Source organism: Zea mays, chromosome 4 (assembly GCF_902167145.1).
Source record: "Zea mays cultivar B73 chromosome 4, Zm-B73-REFERENCE-NAM-5.0, whole genome shotgun sequence".
Taxonomy (NCBI): domain Eukaryota; kingdom Viridiplantae; phylum Streptophyta; class Magnoliopsida; order Poales; family Poaceae; genus Zea; species Zea mays.
Window position 1 is genome coordinate 90,857,320 of NC_050099.1, and position 23,832 is coordinate 90,881,151.

Sequence of the window (23,832 nt, forward strand, 5' to 3'; positions counted from 1 at the left end):
GCAAGGTAGTTGCCAAATATGTTGGGGGCAAACACAAGGGATCAAAGACTTGTGTTTGGGTACCCAAAGTTCTTGTTTCTAATGCCAAAGGACCCAAAACCATTTGGGTACCTAAAGTCAAGAACTAAACTTGTTTTGTAGGTTTATGCATCCGGGGGCTCAAGTTGGATCATCGATAGCGGGTGCACAAACCACATGACTGGGGAAAAGAAAATGTTCTCCTATGAGAAAAACCAAGATCCCCAACGAGCTATCACATTCGGGGATAGAAATCAAGGTTTGGTCAAAGGATTGGGTAAAATTGCTATATCTCCTGACCATTCCATTTCCAATGTTTTTCTTGTAGACTCATTAGATTACAATTTGCTTTCTGTATCTCAATTATGCAAAATGGGTTACAACTGTCTTTTCACTGATGTAGGTGTCACTGTCTTTAGAAGAAGTGATGATTCAATAGCATTTAAGGGAGTGTTGGAGGGTCCGCTATACTTGGTAGATTTTGATAGAGCTGAACTCGACACTTGCTTAATTGCTAAGACTAACATGGGTTGGCTCTGGCTCCACCGACTAGCCCATGTTGGGATGAAGAATCTTCATAAGCTTCTAAAGGGAGAACACATTTTAGGACTAACCAATGTTCATTTTGAGAAAGACAGGGTTTGTAGCGCATGCCAAGCAGGAAAGCAAGTTGGTGCCCATCATCCACACAAGAACATCATGACGACCGACAGGCCACTGGAGCTCCTACACATGGACCTATTCGGCCCGATCGCTTACATAAGCATCGGCGGGAGTAAGTACTGTCTAGTAATTGTGGATGATTATTCTCGCTTCACTTGGGTGTTCTTTTTGCAGAAAAAATCTCATACCCAAGAGACCTTAAAGGGATTCTTGAGACGGGCTCAAAATGAGTTCGGCTTAAGGATCAAAAAAATTAGAAGCGACAACGGGACGGAGTTCAAAAACTCTCAAATCGAAGGCTTCCTTGAGGAGGAGGGCATCAAGCATGAGTTCTCTTCTCCCTACACCCCTCAACAAAATGGTGTAGTGGAGAGGAAGAATCGAACTCTATTGGACATGGCAAGAACCATGCTTGATGAGTACAAGACATCGGATCGGTTTTGGGCCGAGGCGGTCAACACCGCCTGCTACGCCATCAACCGGTTATATCTACACCGAATCCTCAAGAAGACATCCTATGAACTCCTAACCGGTAAAAAGCCCAATATTTCATATTTTAGAGTCTTTGGTAGCAAATGCTTTATACTTGTTAAAAGAGGTAGAAAATCTAAATTTGCTCCTAAGACTGTAGAAGGCTTTTTACTAGGATATGATTCAAACACAAGGGCATATAGAGTCTTTAACAAGTCCTCTGGACAAGTTGAAGTTTCTTGTGACATTGTGTTTGATGAGACTAACGGCTCTCAAGTAGAGCAAGTTGATCTTGATGAGATAGGTATTGAAGAGGCTCCGTGCATCGCGCTAAGGAACATGTCCATTGGGGATGTGTGTCCTAAGGAATCCGAAGAGCCTCCAAATGCACAAGATCAACCATCCACCTCCATGCAAGCATCTCCACCGACTCAAAATGAGAATGAGGCTCAAGTTGATGAAGGAGAAGATCAATCAAATGAGCCACCTCAAGATGACGGCAATGATCAAGGGGGAGATGCAAATGATCAAGACAAGGAGGATGAAGAACAAAGACCGCGACACCCAAGAGTCCACCAAGCAATCCAACGAGATCACCCCGTCGACACCATCCTCGGCGACATTCATAAGGGGGTAACTACTAGATCTCGTGTTGCACATTTTTGTGAGCATTACTCTTTTGTTTCCTCTATTGAGCCACACAAGGTAGAGGAAGCACTTCAAGATTCGGATTGGGTGGTGGCGATTCAAGAGGAGCTCAACAACTTCACTAGGAATGAGGTATGGCACTTAGTTCCACGTCCTAACAGAAATGTTGTAGGAACCAAGTGGGTTTTCCGCAACAAGCAAGATGAGCATGGTGTGGTGACAAGGAACAAAGCTCGACTTGTGGCCAAGGGATACTCCCAAGTCGAAGGTTTGGATTTTGGTGAAACCTATGCACCCGTAGCAAGGCTTGAGTCAATTCGCATATTATTGGCCTATGCTACTTACCATGGCTTTGAGCTTTATCAAATGGACGTGAAAAGTGCCTTCCTCAATGGACCAATCAAGGAAGAGGTCTATGTTGAGCAACCTCCCGGCTTTGAAAATAGTGAGTACCCAAACCATGTGTATAAACTCTCTAAGGCGCTTTATGGGCTCAAGCAAGCCCCAAGAGCGTGGTATGTATGCCTTAGAGATTTTCTTATCACTAATGGCTTCAAAGTTGGAAAGGCCGATCCTACACTCTTTACTAAAACTCTTGAAAATGACTGGTTTGTATGCCAAATTTATGTTGATGATATTATATTTGGGTCTACTAACGAGTCTACATGTGAAGAATTTAGTAGGATCATGACACAAAATTTCGAGATGTATATGATGGGAGAGTTGAAGTACTTCTTAGGATTTCAAGTGAAGCAACTCCAAGAGGGCACCTTCCTAAGCCAAACAAAGTATACTCAAGACATTCTAAGCAAGTTTGGGATTAAGGATGCCAAACCCATCAAGACACCCATGGGAACCAATGGGGATCTCGACCTCGACGAGGGAGGTAAATCCGTCGATCAAAAGGTATACCAGTCGATGATAGGTTCTTTGCTATATCTATGTGCATCTCGACCGGATATTATGCTTTCCGTATGCATGTGTGCAAGATTCCAAGCCGACCCTAAGGAAGCTCACCTTACGGCCGTAAAACGAATCTTCAGATATATAGTTTATACTCCTAAGTTTGGACTTTGGTATCCTAGGGGATCCACTTTTGATTTGATTGGTTATTCGGATGCCGATTGGGCGGGTTGTAAAATTAATAGAAAGAGCACATCGGGGACTTGCCAGTTCTTGGGAAGATCCTTGGTGTCTTGGGCTTCAAAGAAGCAAAATTCCGAAGCTCTTTCTACCGTCGAGGCCGAGTACATTGCCGCAGGCCATTGTTGCGCGCAACTACTTTGGATGAGGCAAACCCTTAGGGACTATGGTTACAAACTGACCAAAGTTCCTCTTCTATGTGATAATGAGAGTGCAATCCGCATGGCGGATAATCTCGTTGAGCATAGCCGCACTAAGCACATAGCCATTCGATATCACTTTTTAAGGGATCACCAACAAAAGGGAGATATCGAGATTTCTTACATTAATACTAAAGATCAATTAGCCGATATCTTTACCAAGCCTCTTGATGAACAAACGTTTAGCAAACTTAGGCATGAGCTAAATATTCTTGATTCTAGGAACTTCTTTTGTTGATTTGCACACATAGCTCATTTATATACCTTTGATCATGTCTCTTTCATATGCTATGACTAATGTGTTTTCAAGTAAATTTCAAACCAAGTCATAGGTAAATTAAAAGGGAATTGGAGTCTTCGGCGAAGACAAAAGGCTTCCACTCCGTAACTCATCCCTCGCCGTCACTCCAAGCAACTCTCCATTTTTGGGGGAGAGAGCATGAGCACCAAGCAAAAGGACTTCGTCTTTGGTACAATCTTCACTCATTTATTTATGACCAAAGGGGAAGAACGTAATTCTAGGGCTCTAATGATTCCGTTTTTGGCGATTCATGCCAAAGGGGGAGAGAGTATGAGCCCAAAGCAAAAGGACCACACCACCACCAATTTCTAAAATTTTAGTTTTTCAAAGAGTATTTTCAAATTGGTATCTTACTTGTGATATAATTTCAAATTGGTATAACCTCTTCAAAATTAATATCAAAACCCTCTTGAACACTAAGAGGAGGATTTCATTAAGGAGGAGTTTTGTTCAGTCAAAGGAAAAGCATTTGAAACAGGGGGAGAAAATTTCAAATCTTGAAGATGCTTTGCAAAATCTTATTCATTTACCTTTGACTATTTGCAAAAGAACTTTGAAAAGGATTTTCAAAAGAATTTGCAAAAACAAAACATGTGGTGCAAGTGTGGTCCAAAATGTTAAAAATGAAGAAACAATCCATGCATATCTTATAAGTATTTATATTGGCTCAATTCCAAGCAATCTTTGCACTTACATTATGCAAGCTAGTTCAATTATGTACTTTTATACTTGCTTTGGTTTGTGTTGGCATCAATCACCAAAAAGGGGGAGATTCAAAGGGAAGTAGGCTTACACTTATTTCCTAAATGATTTTGGTGGTTGAATTGCCCAACACAAATAATTGGACTAACTAGTTTGCTCTAGTGTATAAGTTATACAGGTGTCAAAGGTTCACACTTAGCCATTAAAAAGACCAAGTTTTGGGTTCAACAAAAGAGCAAAGGGACAACCGAAGGCACCTCTGGTCTGGCGCACCGGACTGTCCGGTGTGCCACCGGACAGTGTCCAGTGCACCAGAGGACTCCAAGTCGAACTCGTCACCTTCGGGAAAATACAGAGGCGCTCCGCTATAATTCACCGGACTGTCCGGTGTACACCGGACTGTGTCCGGTGCTCCATTGAAGAGCGCCTCTGGAACTCGCCAGCTTCGGGAATTTGCAACGGCTAGTCCGCTATAATTCACCGGACATGTCCGGTGTACACCGGACTGTCCGGTGTGACATCGAAGCAACGGATACTTCGGCGCGAACGGCTACCTGCAGCGCATTAAATGCACGCCAGCGCGCGCAGAAGTCAGGCACGCCCATACTGGCGCACCGGACACTCTACAGTACATGTCCGGTGCGCCACCGGACATCCAGGCGGGCCCAGAAGACAGAGCTCCAACGGTCGGAACCCAACGGCTTTGGTGACGTGGCTGGCGCACCGGACATGTCCGGTGTGCACCGGACTGTCCGGTGCACCATGCGACAGACAGCCCCACCAAACGGCTAGTTTGGTGGTTGGGGCTATAAATACCCCCAACCACCCACCATTCATTGCATCCAAGTTTTCACACTTCCAACCACTTACAAGAGCTAGGCATTCAATTCTAGACACACTCAAGAGATCAAATCCTCTCCCAAATTCCACACAACGCCCTAGTGCTTAGAGAGAGAGATTTGCTTGTGTTCTTTTGAGCTCTTGCGCTTGGATTGCTTTCTTCTTTCTTGATTCTTTATTGCGATCAAACTCACTTGTAATTGAAGCAAGAGACACCAAATCTTGTGCTGGTCCTTGTAGGAACTTTGTGTTCCAAGTGATTGAGAAGAGAAAGCTCACTCAGTCCGAGGGACCGTTTGAGAGAGGGAAAGGGTTGAAAGAGACCCGGTCTTTGTGACCACCTCAACGGGGAGTAGGTTTGCAAGAACCGAACCTCGGTAAAACAAATCCACGTGTCTCACCCCTTATTCGCTTGCGATTTGTTTTGGACCCTCTCTCGCGGACTTGATTATATTTCTAACGCTAACCCGGCTTGTAGTTGTGATTATTTTTGAGAATTTCAGTTTCGCCCTATTCACCCCCCTCTAGGCGACTTTCACTAAGTATACTAATACTCAGCTAGACTTACCCGGTGTGAGGAGTCTACTCCTCTACCTCTAGACATGCATCTGTTTGGCTGAGGGGTTTGGTTGCCAAAAGCACTAGCTGAGTCTAAAAATCAAGTTTTAGCTTTTTCAAGTTTTAGTGTGACTCTCTTAAGACTAAATGTGTACTATCTAATCATTCATGGTATCAAGCAATTTAGCAATCAACATCCTTTGCCAAATCATCACATTTCCACTTGTTACTCAATGCAGTACAATGGATCAAGCAGTCTCATTTGCTGCGAGAAGCAGACGATTCGAATCGAGTTTTTATCCTTGCAAGGTAAACCTAAACACACGACGTGGCGAGGCACTCTGTCCCCACACACATCAACCGTCCCCATCGATTCCCCATCAGCAGATCAGGGCTCACCGCCTTGGCGTACAATGCCTCGCTGACCCCGACTGCCGTCATGCAGTGACCGCACTTGTACCCACCATAACCGGAATGGGAGACCACGTCTCAGGTCGCGTGAGGGGTAAAGTCTGCTGCCAGGTTCAATCAGGTACTAGGCTTACCGATTTACCATATTTCTCAACATGTGCTTAGTACGTTCAAACGCTTGACACATGTATCCGCACGTTAATCCTTATTCCAATTCCATCTCGTAGACCACGCATCCCCATGGATCCGTGTCCACAGACCAACATCAGTATGATATAAAAGTGGATACAACCAATTTCCTAACCTCGCGCGAGTGCTAGAAAATCACTCGACTTCTACCGAGATCCCTAATTAGTAAAGCAGCTACTCGACCTAGCATACTAGTATCCATCTCAAAAGGTATCGTGAGTCATGCAACTAAGGTTCCAAACAACTCCTACACTTAAGTGCACAGTACAAGCCTACAAACATTAAGTGCAGTCAAATAGCATATAGAATAGGTTATGCATAAAACCGGGGCTTGCCTTCCAAAGCTGGGGCAGGCAGATCCTCGATGGCAGGTTCTGGTGCTGGATCCTGGGCTACATCCTGAGCAACTCCTTGCTCCGGCACGAGGATGTACTCTCTGTCAACGAGGTTGCAATCTATCGAATGCAATGAATAAGAAATATGTATGCTATGATATGCAAGATTTAGTAACCATTATGCTTAGTGAAGAAAAACTAAGTTAGTTGATAACTTAGGGTTTCCTTGTTATCAGAAGCTCTTAGTGGTTTATGCTTATCAATTTAGGTTTGAGGTTTTGCTTAGAGGTAAACATAGTGGATTAAGATTTGGATTGCCCTTTAAAGGTTCTCTTTGGTATTCAAGGGTTTTGTTGCTTTGGTTAGGGCAACATTAATCTCCACTACTAATTTCTCTTTTTATTGTCTTTTTATGCTCTTAAGGGGGTTTGAACTACAACAGTGATTTCAATATTCCCAAAAATCTTGTAAAAACTACAGTGGGTGAATATTGGTCTCTGAAGTCTGTCCTATAAATTTGAGGTAAAAAATAAACAGAACATGCCCGGGACAAAAATAACAAAAGTTGCGGCATAGGGGTCACTTTGCACTACAACTCTGATCTAGGTGTGGGTTCTGTACTAAGAGTAATTTTTGCTGGTATATATGGGTAATAACATGCTTCTGTGTCAAAAATCATAAAGAGTTACTTAGTGATTATTCAGTTATGATTTTCTAAAGTTTAATGCCCAAAAACACTTATAACTAACTTGCTATTTGAAAAATGTCAAACAACAGAACTTGTATTTTTCTTAGGTTCTTCTTAGCACAAGAATAGTCATTCCTATGGTAGCGGTGTTTTCTCCTTAGGATTATTTTCTTATGACTTTTCAAATTTTTCTCTGTTTTTCATGAATAATTGTGAGTGCAATTTCCTTTCACTGGACTATGGTTCAATAGATTTTTCTTGTGAACTACTAAACTTGGGCATGCTAGGAAAAATATGGTTGCCCCTGGTTTTCCTTTTTAATCCCTTTTTTTAATTTTCCTAAGTTTGAGCATAACCAAGTTTTAGTGAATAAACCTTCCTTAACCTTGTATACTGGGGTGTTTATTAATTTTAAAAAGTGTTACTACTAGGTTAGTGTCTCCACTATTTTTCTTAACTCTAGTCTAACAATACTTCTAATTTTCCCTCTAATATTAAGTTTTGGGCAGTTTTCTTATTTAGTTCAAAACTCTAGAAAATATTACAGGAACTAGGGGGTTTATCATTTTTGCCTGATAGTTTATATTTCATAAAGTCTAGCAAAATTGGTTTGACTAATTTGGATGATTATTCTTCAAGTTATGCATTTATTAAGTTCTCTGCAATATTTAAAAGAAAAGTAATTCGAAATGGAAAAGAAATACAGATTTGCGCTGAGGTCCCTAGGTTTCCTCCCCCTTTTCTCTCACAAAACAGCCCTCGGTCTACTATTTGCATGAGTCACTGACCTTGCACAAAACCCCCTGGACTTAGTCTAAATCTAACCCGTGCTCCCTAGCTGGCTTAAACAGTACCCGCGTCAAAGATTACGGCGGCGAGGCTTACCGGTGCCAGTAGAGCTCTAGCGGGGTGGTCAGTGGTGTCGGGGAGGTCACGTCGGTGTGCGGGTCGGCGTCAGAGGTGGTCGGAGCTGTCCTGGCCACGAGTGCAGGCGGCGGAGGTCGTCGGCGGCTCCTGCTCCGGCCAAACCACGGCAGTAGGGTTCAATTAATGTGCACGAGGAGCTCCACGGGGTGATGTAGAGGCCATGCGCGCAATGAATTGAGAAATGGTGCAGAGGTTTACCCGGTCCACGTGCTCCGGCGGGGTTCCGCACTCCGGCGAGCACGATTGCACTTTTCCGGTGGGACTGGTCCTCGGTTCAAGCTCGGGCAAGCTTCACGGCCTCCCGGGAAAGCTATCCGAGGGCTTGGATCGAGCGGAGGTGGGTGGGAAAAGGGTTGGCCACGGTGGTTGCCCTCGGGCGGCTCTGGCAGAACGCGGGGAGGTCGCCGGAGCTGCGGGCGAGCTCGGGAGGGTTAGGCGCGGTGCGGGGGAGGCAACGAGGAAGATGGTCGTGCACTGGGGTGGGCTTTATAGCCGCGGCGCGGGTGTGGGCACGGGGCGGCCGAGGGCGCGGGGGGGTTCGCGTGCGGGCGTGCTCTGGACACGCCCCCGAGTGTCAGCCCACGTCGAACACGTGGGGGTTTACTTCTGCCAGGGTTCAACGGCCGATTTGGTTGACTTAGCGTGCAGATCTTAGCAAAACCCCCATGTACGGTCTCTTCTCTGCACCAAATCCTACCTTTTTGTTGTTCCAAGCAAAGATATGGTCGGGGTAGAGAGATATGGGGGTGAGAAGTCGGCTCTGTCCGAGCTGTCCACACCGAGACAAAAGCAATGCCAAGTCGTGTCAAATGGCTTAGGGTTGGGTTCAAACTTTTCCAGGGTGTTCTAGGGGTCTTTGGGCGCCATTTTGTCAATAGGGCCATAAGGTTTTGAGGTTGGGAGCAAGGTGAACATGTTTGATATTTGAAAGAGGGTCGGTTTTGAACTTGAGAAAAACCTGATTTTTCTTTTATGTTCTTCTCCTTGGTGACCTTTTTTGGGGTTTTTTCTGAAATCTTTTTGGGGTCACTCTCTTTCTATTTTTTGTAGGGTGTTAAGTGTACTACAACTTTTATAATTAGTCCAGGTCATGACAATGTGATTTACATAGCCTTTTTGCCATAATCCCCTCTAGGGCTCCATCTGCCTATAAGGGATTTGAATTAGGGTTTGAGTCATTCTCTTCTCTTTAGTGCATGATAATGCCAAGGCATGACTTCTAAGATGGGTTACACCTACTTAGGATCTTGATCCCCAAGTTTGGTGTCTTTTGCTCAAACTAAACCACATGTGATGATGGGTTCAATAGTGTAGTCTTGAGTGAAAACCCCTAAGTAACACCTAGGGTGTTAGAGTGGCATTCCCAGCAACTCGTCCGGAAAGACATCGGCATACTCACAGACCACTGAGACTTCTTTAAAGGTAGCTCTATCATAGATAAAGCACATGACCTTGGCTGGGCAGGCACAAGGTAAATTTTCCACAAGTCGGGGAATGGATTTCGATGATGCGATTTGCAACATCGATTACCACTTGGTGTTGGGTCATCCAATCGGTCCCCAAAATGATATCCACATTATCCATCCCTAATATGAGGAGGGTGGTCTTGTAAACCTTGTTTCCCAGTTGGATAGGTACGCTACGGTTTAGTTGATTTGTTGCAATCTTGCCCCTAGGCGTTGCAATCATAAAAGCCCCTTGGGTATGATAAAAGGGCAGTTGGCATTTGATAATAAATTTTGGGCTAATGAAACTATGCGATGCACTGGAGTCAAAAAAATTAAAGCTGGTTGATTGAAAACTTAGAAGGTACCAGTCATGACGGGTGCTCCTTCGGGTAACTCCTCCAGAGTGGTGAAATTTAGCCTGCCTTTCTTGACTTGCGCCTTTTGCTTCTTTCCCTTTTCTTGGCTAGCAGCTGACACATGTCTTGGTTGGTTCTGTGGGCAATCCTTGGCATATTGGCCGGTGTTCCCACATGTGAAGCATATGTTCCCACTTCCTTGTCGGAACTGTTGCTACTGTTGCTGTCGCGGAGGCTGATTGTTTCTTGGAGCAGGGGCAGGAAGACGATTGAGTGCTTGCTGTTGCTGAGGCGGCCTGATTACCCATCTTCCTGTCTGCTGTTGGGATTCCCTGCTTTGATTGTTGGAGACAATCCAGAACCTCTGAGGTGGGGCCGAGGACCTTGTCATTGGCGCCTTCCTCTTCTTCTCCGCTCGGTGGGCTAAGATGCAGTCTTCCTGTGAAATGGCTAGGTTGACCAGTTCATTGTAGCTGTTGGCCTAAATAGTGTTAAGACGCTCGTGGAGTTTGGTGTTCAGTCCCCTCCAGAAGTGTTGGGGACTTATTCTCAAATGCTATGAATTAAGAACAAGGCAACACAAAATGTTAAATGTTAATGCCCTTCGTCCTTCGAAGCATTATTTCCCTTAGGATATAATGATCTTCAGACGAAGGTTATGAAGGACATACCATCATCATCACGGTATATGTTAATAAAAGAAGGAGCATACGAAATATAGAAGACAACATAAACAATCATATAACATTATTAATTCATTCTCATTATATTATCATGGAAAGACAGAAACAATATTGAATTACAAATGTACCTTTGGCTTGATAGAAGGTAAAAGTACAAGCGTGACGCACAAACGAGTACAAGTCAGCGTGAACAGTACGGGGGGTACTGTTCATCTATTTATAGGCACAGGATGCAGCCTGTGAGAAATTACATTCATGCCCTTCATATTTACTATTGACTTATAGACAACCCAATGGGGACTAGATAGCCTTTTCCCCTTTAAGTCGGTTCCTTTTTCCGCCATTGAGCCAAAGATCTCTTATTCGTAGCTTCGGAGCAACACCAACCTTCGTCACGACCATGCTCTTCACATTGTATATGCTTTTAACCCGAGTCTGAAGGTACCTGTTCATATGTCACACTTGGAAGACATTGTTAAATCATGTTTTTGAGGACCTTCGGAAGACGAAGGCCCCCAACAGTAGCCCCTCACAGTATTAATTTGTTAAGATAACGAATTCAGACTGCGATATGGATGAAGGCTTTAAGCCGAAGGTCCGAAAAAACACCATCCCTTTGCTAGAATAGCAATAAACAATGACAGATGGGCCCTCCACTTTGCAGCGCGCTGAGTGTATAAATAAGAACTCACACCAGCTGCATTTGATACGCTGCTTGTGCCATTTGCTTTATTTTCTCAATTTTATAGCTCTTGCTCACTAGCGCTTGCTAATTTTTCAAGCTCCCTGAGCTTCGGTTTAAAACATGCGTTTTCATCATTTCTGAAGAAAAAAATGTCTCAAGACAAGAAGATTGCTGCTGAGACCAAGCTGACTGAAGAGGAGAAGCTTTTGAGGAGAAGAAGACTGTGGATTCTTACATTGCTAGATTTGTCGAGTCGATGGCAAAAACAAATATAGAGAAGATTACTAAAGAGATACTGGAGGGCTTGTCCGAAGATACTGGTGACAGCGATAGCTATGATGTGGAAAGTGGGGACGAAGATTCTGAGGATCGGCCCTGGAGGCCAAGTCATTCAATCTTCGGAAAATCGACCATCAAATAGAGTCATCTTGAAAATATGAGGGGAAGGTACTTTGCTGATGTTTAAGGGTAATATTATGCTTCTGTGCCAAATTGTAAACAAAGAAACCTAATGGTTATTTAATGATGATTTTCTAAAGTTTGGGGCTTAGTGGGTGCTTATACTAACACACCCTTCAAAAAATGTCAAACAATAGATTTCCCAACTTTTCTAGTTTTTTCTTTGTGCAAGAGCATTCATTGTCAAAGTTGGTCATTTTTACTCATAGGGGATGGGTTGTATGATTTCGTAAAGTTTTATAAGCTATCTCATGGGGCAGGGGTGGGGCATGCTCTACTATGCAACTACCTTATTTTTATATTTTTCACACATAGCACATAGCTTAGGTGTTTAGGGAAAAATAAGGTTGCTTACTGTTTTCTACTTTTAAATCCTCCTTTTGTTTTCTAAAGGTATTTGCAAAAACCTAACTTTATTTGTTTAACCCACTTACCTTGGTGTTCTGAGGTAGTTACTATTTTTGTGGTGGTATAACAGTGGTCAAGTGACTACCAAAACTTTATTATCATTAGTACATAGGTCCTATTATTTATAACCATTATCTTACTTAAATACTCAATACCTAAATTAAATAATCAACTCCAAAACAGTACTGGACAACGATTCAACATATTTTTCCCACTAACTTCATCACCTAAGTATGTCAGGAAAAATATTGTGAACCTCTGGCTCCTACTTTTAGTTTCCTTTTTCCTTTTTCTAAGTTTTGGGCAAAAACAGGTTTTGGTGAATAAACCATGCTTCACTTTGTGGAATGTGGTGTTTAACATTTTTAAACAGTGTTACTACTTGGTTAGTGTCCCACAAATTTTCTTGACTCCTGCATAAGACCTTTTCTATTTTTGCCCCCTTTTTCTTGAATTAGGCAATTTACTTATTTAAATCAAAACCTTCAAACAAGTTATTGTACAAGGGTGATTTTATATTTTTGGTTAAAATCTCATAGTATACAGAGTTTAACAAAATTGGTTTCATGAATTTTGGGCAAGTATTCATTAAGTTACAAATTAGTTAAGCTTGCTGCAGGATTAAAAGGTATTTCCAAATAAAAGGAAAAGAAATGCTATTTTGCGCTCGAGCCCTTGGCTTCTCCCACTATTCTCTCTTTCACTTATGCCCTCGGGATTCTATTCACCTGGGTCGCTGACAGAGCAAAATGGCCCTAAGGTTTCTCAGGCTCTTAACCCGCGCTCCCTCCTCCCCTTGCCGGAACAGTGCTCAGAGTACGACGAGAAATTGTGGCTCACCAGGCATGGTAGCGCGTCGGGGGCCGGGTCGTGGAGCTTTGGGTTGGTCAAGCAAACTCGAGGGCGACGATGATCGGTGGGCGGCGAGCGGAGCAAGCCGGTCCATAGGCGCAGGCGGGTGTAGGTCGTCGGCGAGCTTCAATCCGGGGGCCTGGTGCAGTAGAGCTTTGCGACAATGCTCAGGAAGCTTGGCGGGGCCTTGGTGAAGCTATTCTCGGGCTCAGATTGAGCGGTGGAGGCTCGGAGTGGTCGGTCCTCGTGCTTCGGCGACAGACATTGAGTGGCGGTCGGTGGCGGGGCCTCCCCAGCGTGGTAGAATTCTATCGAGTGAGGCTACAAGCTTCGAAAAGGTGCAGGGGAGCCTCTGGCAAGCCTGGTTGAGCGACGGGGTGGCTAGGGCGAGTTGGCCACGACGGCCGAGGCTCGGGCGGCTCTAGCGACCAGCGTGGAGTTCACCGAAGTTGTGGGCTTGTCCGAGGGAGTGAGGCAGGGTGATCGTACACTTGGGGAGGGCTTTATAGGCACGCTCGGCCGCGGCTAGGCGCAAGTGCGCGGGGTGGGGCTGTCTGGCCCTCGGCGCGCGCGAGGGAACGAACAATGCTCGATCAACCCCTCAGGCACGGCGTCGAGCACGTGGCACAACTTTGTGTAGTCACTTTCAATGGCCCACTGGCTCCATATCTCGATGAATTTGGTCAAGGTCCTTTTATAAGATCTCTTCCCCTGACTCCCCTATATCTGTCTTGTGTGGAGGCCGAGGCGTTTCTTGGTCTGCGCAAGGAGTTGTCTTGTCCCTAAGGTTGGTTTGTCCGACTACTCCATCCCGAGAAAGAAATCATGTCAAATCATGGCAAACGGATTTGGTTCGACTTCAAACTTCACCAGGGTGTTCTAGGAGTCTTTTGGCGCCACTTTGTAAATTGGACCAAGTGGTTTTGAGTTTTGGAACAAGGTGAAGGCGTTTGATCTTTGTGAGGGGGCTGATTTTCAGAAAACTGAAATTCTGGTTTTTATTTGGAGTTGAGTGACTTGTTCGGGAGTTTTGCAAAATCTTTTTGGGACAACTCTCTTACTATCTTTTGTAGGTTATTAAGTGTACTACAACATTTATAATTAGCCCAAGCCATGACTATGTGATCTACTTAGCCTTTTCACTGAATTTTTCCTTGATGCTCTAATGTCGTAAAGAGGGAAACTTTAGGATTTCAACACTTCACCCTCTTCCCTAAGCTTGATATGGTTAAGGTATGAACTCTTAGGGTGACAAAGACTTGGTTAAGGCTTGGCTCCTCTTGTTTGGTGCCTTTTGCTCAAACTAAACCACGTTTGATAGCAGGTCACAGATGTAGGTACTGAGGGGAAACCCTGAGTAACACCTGGGGTGTTACAATTACATCATGAGATATATAGTTGACAATTGTTTTTTTACATAAGAGAACATCACACAAAAATTCTACAAGTGTTTTAATATACAAGGTCTAATTATCCTCCTTCAAGATTTTATCACCAACTTCGTTCAGGAGCCTATTCACGGCTTTGTCAACCGCTTCATTTGCTATCCTAATCACATCAAGAGCGCCCTTCAGGGCTGGATCGACCTCAGGGTCATACGGCTGTGGAGGAGGAGAAAGTTCGGCTGAACCAAAGTATAAGTTTTCGTTAATTACGATGCTAAATCATGACAAACATACCTATAAGACTTTCACGTTTTGCGGCTTCTTCAACTTTCCTCGTTTCTTCTAAAGTAGTATGAGATTCTTTTTCATTGTCTAATAGCCTTGTCTGCTATTTCTCGATCACCATTCAACCAAACTTCAGAATAAAATTTCTGCTAAGGGCAATAGCTTCGGCTGAAGGATCCTTGATGTCACTTATTGAGATTGAGAATTCTGGCTGAATTACAGCCTTTGCATGCTCGCAGCCAGCTTTTTGAAGCAGTGAGACGACTCCTCGATCGCCGATCCGGGCACAAAAATTTCCTCTACGCTAAGGATTTCATCAAAAGCTTCGTCTTCACCTTCAATCCATCTGGTAACTTCGTCAGGATCACCATGAATAAAGTCTTGTTCAGTAGAGAATGCGCCAACATTAGTAAAATTACTTTTTAGCTTGTTGCAACATTGCATAGCAACAATGTAGCGTTCCTCCTTCGCATGACGAAGCTCCTCAACATTCTTCTGAACCCTCAACCGTTCGATATCAGATGTTGCACATTTTGTTTGCTCGACCTTGAAGTTTTCAGTAATTTCATCAAGCTTTTTCTCCAGTCCCTCTACTTCGGATCTATGTAATCCCACTTGAACGGATAAAGCATATTCTAAATCTGCAATACGCTTAGCATCTGCTTCTTCTTTCTTCTCAAATTTTAGAATTTTTTGTTCCACTTTAGAAAATCTAGCCAATTTTGCTTCGCTAGTCTTTATCCTCTCGAAGAAAGAAAGCACGATTTTGTCTTTCTCAAGGCCTTCATTTCGAAGTGATATAACTTCTGAACACAGATTTCTGAAGGCTATCTGGGTGCCTTCGTCTTTAGCATCTTTTTGAGCTTTCAAAGCCTTGCTAAGAATAAGACCATGATAAACAAAGAACATACAAATAAATAATAATAAGCATTACCACAAATCAATTGCCACAAACCATCCTAACATAAATTAACAAATATAAAAATACAATATGGAAACCTTCAAGTTGTTGTAAGCAAGGCTGTCTGCAAGTTGATCTTTAGGAATTGCGATAACCCATGTTCAAGCTTCGGATAACCCATGTTATCCATTATTTACCGGCAAACATCTATCTCTTTGTTGTCCAGCAGGTAATCATCTTCGTCATTTCCTTCATATACTAAGGATCCTCAGGGATATTTCAGATCCTTTGCATAGTATTGCACCTCGGCAATTTGCTCTTCTGATAATTGTTTCCCTGAAGCATGGCGAACAATGTATCCAAAATCGTCACGAGAAGATGCTTTTGATATTGGCATTGTTAGCTTCTCTAAAAGACCTTCCTTTACTTGCTCCGCTGGGTTAATTCACGAAGGCTCGGCTTCAGCGCAGGTAGGAGAAGCACATGCAGTAGTTGCTACTCCCAATTCTTCAATTTTGTCCTCAGAAGCCTTAGTAGAAGCAGGAATTTCCACCTTCAAAGATTTCAGAACAGCGTCCAGAACGCTGGCCATTCTCCTCCCTTTCTTACGAGTTTCTGCTAGAGCAGCTTCTAACTTTGACAACCTCGTCATGGTTGGGAGACCCTACAACTTCGGTTGATGCTCTGTCTTTGAACTCTGTAGTTTTGTTTCTTCTACCTGAGCAACAGTAGCTTCGGCAGTCACAACAGGTATTATCTCTAAAGCCGAGGGGGTAGCTTCAGCATATTCAACAACTTCCATCTTTTCTGTAGCAGACAGTGCAACAGCCTTCTCTAAAGAATGCAGCTTCGGCTGATGAGTTAAAACTTTAACCCTTTTTGGCTTCAACACGATGGAAGAGGTCGTAGTCGCGATTTTCCTCTTCGTTCCTTGTTTTCGTGCGGGAAAGCAGTAGTTAGGATAAATAAATCCAATCACATCAAAAACCCTATTCAATCTCCTTTTGCCTCGAGCACCGAAGGCAGTGTTCATGGCTTCCTCCTCTGCCTTCGTATAAGCCCCCAACAGCTCATCACTGGTTGCCTCAATAGCTTCAAACCATTCATCATTCGGCTCACCAAACTGACTTCTATAGCGATAGCTTTATTTTAGGTAAACTAGGCCACATTCACTAGAACCGACAGCGATTTCCTTTGGCATCTCCCAATCATTAACAAGAGGTCATACCTTAAAATAAATGTGCTACTGAACCAAATCTATGGTGCTAATGTAGCTGCACACTGTCTTGAAGACCATCAAACATGCTTGTGCTTTGTTTCCACCTACGATCGAAGGTCTCCTGATGCCGAAGTGTGATCGTATGGGATGCTGGATTATGCTCTTCACATCCTTCCTTTCACTCAGATCATTTTTAACATAAAACCACTGTTTCATCCATGAGCCCAGCCATTTTTTCCGAAATGTTGGCACAGGACACCTCACATCAGCCAGGTACACGAAGCTATAACACCCGAAGTTGTTATGATATTACTCTTTCCCAACCGCCTTCGTCTGGTAGGACAATTCGTGTATATTGCAGAAGCAGTTGGTGACTGGCTCCAGCACTTGGCTCCTCATCGTCCAAATGAAAACTCCAACTTTAATCAAAGCTTTGGGAGTAAGCTGATGAAGGTATATTTCAAATCTTTTCAACACTTCGACTAGCATCTTATACATGGGAAAGCGAAGCCGAGCTGTTGGGGGTCTTCTTCTCCACCAAAGGTCCTCAAGACAAAAACACCTTCGGCAAAGAGATACTCAAGTCTTCCCTCCTTGTGCTGAAGCTTCTCAAGACGAAGGTCTCGCTTAGAAGCAACAACACCAAGTGCCGAAGCTACCATCAGCTTGGGTTTAGATCGAGCAAAGGATGAAAAAACTAGATAGACCCTAGTAATTCAAGTTATGCCTATATACAGATGTTGAGGGTCATGAATGTAATTTTACACGGGCTTCCCGTGCCTATAAATAGATGAACAGTAGCACCGTATTGTTCACGCTGGATTGTAAATTTCTCTCTCACATCTTCACGCTGGATTATATACAATATGAATTCTATTGATATTCATATATGCCTTATGCAATGTAAATATCAATGAATCAATAACTTGTATCTTTTATATTGATATTTGTATATATTAATCTATTAATAACATTATGAAGGCATGTCCTTCATGACCTTCGTCCGATGAACATTGAATCCAAGAGGAAACAATGCTTCCGAGGATGAAGGTCTTTTATCCTTAACAATTGTGTTGCCCTGTTCTTGATTCACAGCATTTGAGAACAAGTGACCAACATTGGCGCCCACCGCCGGTGAACTCACTTCCACAACAGTGACAATGGCTTCGCAAGAAGCTCAAGCCATGGTACCTTCGGCTACGAAGCTTGTGCTCTCAATCACGAACGATTCAAGTTATGAGCCAGCTAACAAGAAGTAGAAGAAAGAGGCACAAAGAAGGGTACACCATGTTGGAGTACAAGGACCCTTCATCAAGTCCAAGTGGTCACACATACCAATCACCTTCTCCTAGGAGGACCTTCAACTCAAGGATTATCATCATAATGATGTAATGGTTATATCTTGTGTTATCAAGGGGTTTTTGGTTCACAACGTCCTTGTGGACATAGGTAGTGTAGCAGCTATTATCTTTGCAAAAGCTTTCAGGCAGATGCAAGGGCAGGATGATAAGATACATGACACAACACATCCCCTCTGTGGTTTCAGAGGAAGGCAGATAGTGGCACTTGGAACGTTAACAATGCCGATTACCTTCAGCTATGTTCACAATACAAGGACAGAGCAAGTTATCTTTGACATTGTTGATATGGAATATCCTTACAATGCAATCATTGGTCGAGGAACATTAAACTCCTTCGATGCAATACTCCATCCAGCATATCTATGCATGAAGATACCATCAGACCAAGGTCCCATAGCTATGTATGGATGTCAAGAGGCTGCTAGAAGGGCCAAAGGGAACTGGACAGATTCAAACGCCAGCCATAACATAGATGAAGCCAAAGCTCCTCAACAGTATAAGTATAATAGAGATAAGGCTGCCTTAGTAGACCAACCAAAGCACATGCTTATATGAGAAGACATAGCTGGGCAGAAGGTGTTGCTGGGATCTCAATTGTCTGATCAATAAGAAAAAACCCTGTTGAGGTTTCTGTTCAACAACAAGGATGTCTTTGCTTGGTCAGCCAATGTTCTTTGTGGTGTTAACAGAGATGTTATTAAGCATTCACTTAATGTAGATCCGGCTATCAGGCCAAGAAAGCAGAAGCTTCGGAAGATGTCCGATGACAAAGCCGAAGGTGCACGAAACGAAGTTAAAAGGCTTCTGAGTGTCGGAGTAATTAGAGAGGTAACATATCTAGAGTGGCTAGCCAATACTCTTATGGTGAAGAAGGCTAATGGAAAGTGGAGGATGTGCATTGATTTTACATATATCAATAAGGCATGTCCGAAAGATGAGTTCCCTTTGCCAAGAATAGACTCCCTTGTGGACGCCGCAGCCACCTCAGAGCTCATGAGTCTATTGGACTGCTATTCAGGCTACCATCAAATTTGGATGAAGAAAGAAGACAAGCCCAAAACAAGTTTCATAACCCCTAGTGGGACCTACTGCTAACTTCAGATGCTCGAGGGCTCAAGAATGTTGGAGGAAGCTTCAGCAGAATGACTGCTAAAGTTCTTTGCTCGCAAATTGGCAGGAATGGTCTAACATATGTTGATGATATCATAGTCAAAAGTACTAAGCAAGAAAATCACATCGCTGATCTACTAGAAACATTTGCCAATTTTAGAAAGGCAGGTATCAAGCTCAACCCAGAAAAATGTGTTTTCGGGGTGAAGAAGAGGAAGTTTCTTAGGTGTCTCGTGTCAACAAAGGGAATTGAGGCAAACCCAAACAAGATAGAAGCAATACTTCGGATGAAGCCACTGAAGTCAAGAAAAGGCGCCCAAAGGCTGACAGGAAGATTGGCTTCATTGAACAGATTCATTTCAAGATCGGCAGAAAGGAACTTGCCATTCTGTGAAGTATTGAAGTTAGCCGAAGTCTTCTAGTGGGGACCAAATCAGCAACAGGCTTTCGAAGAGCTAAAGCAATACTTGATAGAGTTGACAACTTTAACCCCACCTTAGTTAGAAGCCCCATTGCTGTTGTATGTAGCTGCTTCTCATGCTGAAGTTAGTGCAGCGTTGGTACAAGAAAAGCAAGATGGCTAAGCAAAGAAGCAAGTGTCAGTATACTTCATCTCTGAAGTACTTAGTCAATCAAAGAAAAATTACACAGAGTTGGAGAAGGTACTATATGCTGTATTGATGGCCTCAAAGAAGCTTCAACACTATTTCCAGTCATACCATATTATAGTACCTTCTTCTCAGCCCCTCAAGAATATAATAAGGAACTGAGAAGCCACAGGAAGAGTTGGGAAGTGGGCTGTAGAACTGAATGAATTCAGCATAGATTATGTTCATAGGACTTCAATTCAATCTCAGGTGTTAGTGGATTTCATCACTGATTGGACGCCAGGGGCTTAGGACGAAGAAATAATAAAAGATGATGAAGCTTGGACAGTGTTTTGTGATGGGTCATGGGGAACCTTCGGCGCAGGAGAAACTGCCATTCTAATTTCACCATCTAAGATCAGAACCTGCTACGCAGAAAGGCTGGAGTTCAACTGCACAAATAACATTGCAGAGTACGAAACCCTTCTCTTGGGGCTTTGAAAGCTTAAGGCAATGGGAATAAGAAGGGCAATCCTCAAATCGTACTCACAAGTTATTACAGGCCACATTGACAAAAGCAGCAAAGCAAGAGATCCGAAGCTTGAGAAATATCTCAATACTGTCCGAAGAATGGAAGGCTCTTTTGAAGGTTTCTCTCTAAAGAATATCCCAAGAGGAGAAAATGAACATGTAGACCTATTAGCCAAATCAGCAGCACAAGGGCTCCCATTACCTTTGGAGTGTTTTTTGGAACAATAAAAGCACCTTCGGTTGAGCTCATGGAGCGAGCAGTGCTTACAATCTCACCAGTGCACAGTGAAGATTAGAGGACTGAGATTGTATCTTTCCTGCAAGGCAATTGTCTTTTGGATGATGAAGCTTATATCAAAAGACTGGAAGCTAGGACAAGGCCCTACATAATCATAGAAGGAGAATTGTATAAACAAGGAGTTCATTCCCCATTATTGAAATGTTTGTCTAGAACTGAAGGTCAGGAGCTGTCTTGCATCAGAACACATCTAAGTCCCGTTCCTGAAGCATCGCAATATACATCGAAAGACTTGGTTTTGTTGGGTTGTGCTAACACGAGTGCGGTTGTTAGGTGCTGCCTTAAGGTATGGAAGGCCTCCTCACATTTTTGATCCCACTCAAATGGACCCCCTTCTTCAAGACCTCAGTCATTGGTTTAGGAATTCTAGAAAAATCCGAAATGAATCGTCGATAATATCCAGCTAATGCTAGAAAACTCTAAATCTGCCAGACCGTAGTAGGAGGCTTCCATTCCATCACTTCTTGCACCTTGTCGGGATCAATAGCTATCCCTTCCTGAGAAATTGTGTGACACTACAAGAAACTGATAAATGTTCGTGGGTTTTGTTAAGAATGTGGGCACCAATGTTCTTACATTAGTTAAGTTCGTGGGTTTTTTAAGAAACATTAAGTTTGTGGGCCCTAGCCAAAACCATCGAACTTAACCTTTTAGGAACGTGGGTACCCACGTTCTTAAATTAAATACGTGGGCCACGTGGACACCGTCGAACTTAACCCAACCTAAATCCCTAACCCCGCGCGTCTCTCTTCCTATCTCCTTTCCCACTTCCCACCAGCTCGCACACGCCGCCGGCCGCTAGCCCGCGCGCCCGCGCCACCACCTCGTGCATCGGCGCCGCCACCCCGCGCACTCGCGCGCCACCCCGTGCGCTGCGCCGCGCCGCCAGCCAGCGTCACCCGCTCGCCAGCCCCACGCCGCCTGGCCGCCCGCGCTGCTCCTCCCGGGGCTGGGCCTCTCGGGTGTCGTGCCTCTAGGCACGTTCGGTCAACCAACTGCACTGTAGCCGCTCAGCCTGCGCTCCAACGACCTCTCTGGCCTGCTCCTCGCCGACCTCCTGCGCCTGCCCACGCTCGCGGGCCTCCACCTCCACCGCAACGCCTTCTCGTGGATTTCTGTTGTTGAGGACAGGTAACCAGTCACATGAAATTATGTTAATATCAATATATCCAGACTCTATCGGAGATTTGCTTTATTTTAATTTGCGTGTGTTGTATATATAGTAGTAATCAATGGGCGGAATATTCGAAGTGAGCTAGGGTCGTCCTTGCACTGCATTCATCCATCCATGGGTCTGTGCAAGCCTATAAAATTAAAGTGCCCTACCTAACAAGTAGAAGGTGTTTTTCATCGATTAACTATGGTTGTTAATGATTTGGAATCAATCAAGGGCACGCTTGTTAGTTAGTAGCCTTTTGCATTCGTTAGCTAGTGTTAGAGGTGTAGTGCTAGCTAGGATTGTATGCATATATATGCTAACTTTGCATTACTTAACCAGTTAAGCTTTGCTCTGCCATCTCTCTCTCTCTCTGTCACACACACAAACACACTCTATCTATTGCAGTATCTTCACTGCCCCTCCGCCTGTCGAGCCAGTTGGTCCTGTCGCCAAACACCAAGCAGTCTCAAACCACTGCACGAAGTTTGGAATAACCATTCCTATTACAGCCAATTTTGGTGCACAGACCATAGATGCTATACCAAAGCACACTAGTGCAGAATGGATTCTAAGAAATAACTAACTAACCAACTACATTTCAAAAATTAATGAAACAAAGCAAAAAGCACCAAAGTAGTCGTTACCTCAGTTACAAAGAAGGCATGGAATCCATAAGGAACCCTATTAGGAAGCTCAACCACCGCAACTAGATCAGCAGACATTGTCTTTGCATCGATAACATTTACTTCAGATTTCCTGCATCCACAATAACAACACGTGTCGAACCAAATTGCAACCGTCAAATTGAAACACCAAGAGCAAGAGGCTTATGTTGGGTTCTTGAGTTTTCAGCATCATCAAAACCATTGTCTATTAGACATTTTAGGCCTTCTATGAATGGCAATATGTGCAATATAAGCGGATGCAGAACCAAGAAAAAGAGTACCCTGTGTTCTCGTCGTGTACAAAGAATATCAAATATCTGTCATCTTATTCTCCAGACACACCTAGATGCTTGGGAACAAAAATCGCCTCTGAACCAAATCTACTAGGTCCCAGGTCATATATGCCTTGTAAATTTCCTCCCGCTTCAATTTCTTTCATACCACTTTCCGGTTCAACATGCAGATCAAACTTTATGATGCCAGTCACCTTCGCAATGCTGTCAAGTATAGTGCAGTAGACATACCGCTGCTTTCTGTTTTCAACGAAGTCGCGAATTAGAAAGCCTCAGAGCTTCAATGAAGTGGTTAGCTAGTGTTAGAGGTGTAGTGCTAGCTAGGATTGTGTGCATATATATGCTAACTTTGCATTACTTAACCAGTTAAGCTTTGCTTTGTCATCTCTCTCTCTCTCACACACAAACACACTCTATCTATTACTGGTTGTTGCCTGCAAAGTGCAGAGTTTAAAATATGGTATTGAGCGCACGCCTCCATGTGGGAGCCAAAAAACATAGCTGATGCTGATTGCTGGTAGCTTTAGTGCAGTCAACTGTAGTGGTGTGAACATCGATGTGTATTTAGTATGTTTTATTTTTCTTGCAAGAGCATATTAGGTTACATATCTAAGTAGTGTTGTCTTGTATCTCTTTTCGTCTGATCTAAAATTTGTGCTGCATAGCTTAGTGTTTGTTCTTCCGTCGTTCCACGTAAACACCATACACTGTCCTTGAGTTGTATTTCCCGTTGTTGAGAACCCACATGTTGTACAGAAGATCTATCTATGGGACATGTACCATTTAAACCTAGGGATCGCAGATAAATTACAGTAGGAATAACAAAACACGTCCCCTTTGCAAAGCTTTGACTGTGATATTGGGTGCATTAACACCATGTATGACTGGAAGTTCTTCAACAGATGATGACTGTTGCATTTTTTATGAAACCTAAATTCGTGTTTCCATCTAATTGTAGGCCCATTTGACTCTAGTCTCCGGTCTCTCTCTCCACTCTAACTACGGGCCGGCCCACATCTCCTCGACCATCACCACCTTGACGATCTCCGTGAA

General features: G+C 43.6%; 1 pseudogene; it reads right to left on the reverse strand.

The window, feature by feature from the left end:
• Positions 1 to 22,218: 22,218 nt before the first annotated feature.
• Positions 22,219 to 23,333, reverse strand: LOC103655399 (carotenoid 9,10(9',10')-cleavage dioxygenase-like; annotated as a pseudogene).
• Positions 23,334 to 23,832: the final 499 nt, after the last annotated feature.